Source organism: Nicotiana attenuata, chromosome 1, assembly GCF_001879085.1.
Source record: "Nicotiana attenuata strain UT chromosome 1, NIATTr2, whole genome shotgun sequence".
Taxonomy (NCBI): domain Eukaryota; kingdom Viridiplantae; phylum Streptophyta; class Magnoliopsida; order Solanales; family Solanaceae; genus Nicotiana; species Nicotiana attenuata.
The window spans coordinates 83535972-83540153 of record NC_031989.1 but is presented as its reverse complement, the minus strand read 5'-3'; positions in this window follow the sequence as shown (position 1 = coordinate 83540153).

The window sequence follows — 4182 nt, the reverse complement described above, 5'->3', positions numbered from 1 at the left end:
AGAGACGAACACACACGATAGAAAGAACACTGATTCAAAGTCATGAGAACATGCTTGAGAAAACTTGGAATTTAAACAAGTTTCAGAAGAAAGAGATGATACGAGTCTTAGACGAAGTAGATAGAAATATAGCTTAAACAGGAAACGCAAATAGAGTTCAGTAACGAAACAAAAACCAAAGAAACTCAAACCTTAAACACATATAGACAAAGCCTAAGGAAAACAACACGGATTATCATCCGAGTACAGGAATAACAACGAAAATAGACGAGTACATGAATAATAGAAAAAAAAAAGAGAAGCGAACTCATGCGTAGTAAAAGGAAAACATACGAGCATAACACAGACAAACGCATGTAAAGAAAGAACAGGAAGAATCAGAAAGATATTTGAAGGAACTTTTCAGAAACCCTAAAATTGAAATTGACGATTTTTGAAAAAGAAATTTGGGGAAAACCTTAAAAATGTCAAATAGAGCCCAGACATGTTTCAGATCTAAGAGAATAAGCAAGTAAAGAACCTCGAAGAGCTTAGGGTTGTAGAGAAAACCCTAGAAATGAGAAAGGTCTTGAGGAAAGTCAGATCTTGAGTCGAAAAGACTCATATTGCCTGAATACGACGGAGTAATGGCCGGAGAAGCCATAGATCTACAAATCTGAGAAGGTCTTGAAGAGAACCATCATAGGCGGGCTTCAAATCATCGAACAGCTTAGGTCTAATGGTGAGAAAGGGTGAGCACAAGTCATCCACGGCCTGGAACGCCATGGATTCCGGTGGATTTCAGGGCGGAGGTAGCTAGGGTTAGAGAAGGTTCGAGAGTGTTTGAGAGAGAGGAGGGTTTTAGGGGCGGCGGATAATTGAAAAATGAGTTAGTGTTGGTGGGGTTGATTAATTAAAAAGGAAAGAATGAGTGTGAGCCGTTGATCTGTTAGATCAACGGCTGGGATTAAAAGAAAAGGTTTGGGCGCATTATTTGAGTGGTTCGTGGGTCGGGTGAACTTAAGATTAGGGCCGAGTAATGGGGTTTTAAATTGGATTTAATTGGGGGGCTAATTTAGGCTAAAATTGAAATGATTAGGGCTAGTATTTAAATAGCCATTTGTCCCATTTTTATTTTATAAAAATAGTGAAATGATTTCTGGAAACAAATTAAAAGTACTAAATTAATTACTAATACATAAATATTAAATTAAAAATACTGGAATCAAAATTAGTAATTACAAACGCAATTAATCTTAAAATAGGCTAGAATTGTAATTATGTGCAATTTAATTTTAAAATACTCAATAAATTTGTAAAAAATATGCAAAAATTACCTTAGCTATATTTTGGTATAAATATGAGGATAAAATAAATTAGTCACCAAAATGATAATTTGAGGAATAATTATTGATTTTTGTATTGCTAAAATGGACAATAAATTGATTTTAAAAATCTTTAAAAATTAGAAAAAATGCCAAAACAGTTAGATATGCTTATATATGCATATATATGCTATTTTGAGAGTATTTTTATATATAAAATTTATATAGGAAAAAATTGGGTATCAACAGTAGTTCCCCGTAGAAAATTCCGTTGGTAGATATTAAGGGAGGAGAGAATATACGAAGGCAAAGTAATATATTGCATTAGGTTGTTGGGAAGGTTATTCAAAGTTAATCTTATTAGGGTTTGCCTTCCTGCTTTGGTTAAAAGGTGGGTTTTCCAACCAGCTAGTAGATTTGAAATTGTCAATTAAAAATTGATAATCTACTTTAGCGGGTCTCGAGCTAAAAATAAGGAACCCTAAATACTTTCCAAAACTTTTGCCATCACTTATATGAAAATTGTGTTGCATTGAAACCTTCATATTACTATCAAAATTCTGGGAGAAGAAAATCCTAGATCTTTCAAAGTTAATAGTTTGCCTAGAATGATGAGTAAATAATTTATGGTGTTAATTATGGATTGACAAGATGTAGGCGTAATTTTTGATATCAAAATAATATCAACCGCCAAAAATAGATGAGATAATTGAGGTCCTCTTCTACCTATTGAAATGGGATGCCAAATGTTGTAATCAACTTCATAGTTTATTTTTCTTGACAGCATCTCTAAACATAAAATAAAAATATAAGGTGATAAGGGATCACCTTGTCTAATACCTCGTGTAGGTGTAAAATAATCGTAGGTGTACCATTTATCAGAACAGTTGTAGTAGTAGTGGTAATACAAGACATTATTAGTTGAACAAAAGATGGAGGAAAATTTAGATTTTGTAATGTATTGTAAATGAAAGACCATTCCAGCTTATGAAAAGCCTTTTCAAGATCCAGCTTAAGCATCATATTAGAAGTTTTACCCTTCATTTTATTGAACCTAGATATAATTTCTTGTACAATAATAGCATTATCAGTCGCTCGTCTATTTTTCTGGAAACTGGATTGTGTAGGATGGATAAGATGCTCCAGAACTGGATTATTCTATTAACAATAATTTTTGTAATAATCTTATAGATTGTATTACACAGACTAATAGGTCGGAATTGTGATATAGTGGATGCATTGTTGTTTTTAGGAATCAAGCAAATAAAGGTTGTATTTATAGTAGGATCAATTTGGTGGTCCAAGAAAACCTTATGACAAAAATGCTTGACAGAAGTCCCTATGATATGCCAATATTTCTGATAAAATAAAGGATGTAATCCTTCTGGGCCAGGTGCCTTAAGAGGTTGAAACGAACTGACGGTATTTAGAATTTCATAATCTTGTAGGGGAGTTGTTAAACTAGATTTTTCAGTTGATGTTAATATATTAAAAGGGTGTACAAAAGAGAAATTTGTAGAATTACATTTTTGAGTAGTAAAGAGGTGACTATAGTATTGAGTAATATCATCTCTAATTTTTTGAGGGTCGGTAATCCAATTTCCTCCTATGTTTTGAAGAGCAGTTATACGATTATGTCTGCGTCGATTTAAAGTTGTTAGGTGGAAAAGTTTGGTGTTAGCATCACCATTATTTAACCAATTTATTCTTGATTTTAACTTCCAGAACTCCTCCTCCAGCTGGAGAATATGGTTAAATTCCAAAGTTAAAGATTTTTCCAAATCTTGTAGAAATAGACTAGTTGGATAGCGAATAGAGGCTTGTATCCCACCTATTCTTGCCAGTAATTTTTGTTTACGCTTAAAAATGTTACCAAAGGTATTTTTATTCCAAGCTTGTACAGATTCCACAAATTGATTAATAGCAGGAATCAAGTAAAATCTATCTGAGCAAACTTGTTCTATTACTGCTGAGAAGGTAGGATGGGTAGTCCATATAGATTCTAGCCTAAAGATTTTTTTCCTAGGCGTAGAACAGTGTTGTAACTTGATGATAGGCTATAATTGCGTATTTTAGTCGCTTATTACACTCTAATTTACTGCACTTTATTTGAGTTTGAGCTTTAATCACTAGTGTTTTGCACTAAATATGTGTTTTATGCCTTGTAGGAGTGATTTCGATCTATGTAGGCGTTATGGAATGAATTCAAGTGATTTGGAGCTTTGAAGTCTGAGTAAAAGCCCAAGTAATTAAGTCGGGATCGTGTTTGGAGGTCGTGTACCAAGTCCGGATGTTAAAAGAGGACGAAATAAGTTCACTTTGAGAAAATTACACTGCCGCGCCGCATGGTGCGCCGCAAGGCGCGGCGCAGCAGTGTAAAATGCTGCCTGATGCGAAAAGTTGAGACTGCTGATAATCTCCACTAGCGCGCCGCATGGTGCGGCGCGCCTGTACAAATTTTCAGAGCCAGAGTCCTATTTCGCATGGGAGAAGGTGTTTTCGTCTGGGCCTGACCCTACTTGGTATAAATACATGTAAAATGCTATTTTGGAGAGGTTGGACATACTTTGGACAGATCTTAGACCTAGGGAACATATTTTGAAGGGGAGGACGTTTTTGAGAGGAAAACACAAGCACAGAGCCGCCGTGGAGGCCGGGTTTCATCTTTTCTTCCACCAACATAGTCTTTTTATGTTTCTTTGTATGATTTGTTCCAATTATCTCAGCATGATTAGATGAATTAGCCACAATTGATTGCTTAGTCGATCGCCAAGATATGGCAGTGCCTCCACAGGTAAATACATAACCTGTTTGAGACCGAGCCTTGTGTGGGTCAGATAAATACCCAGCATCAGCATAACCAACAAGATCGGTACTG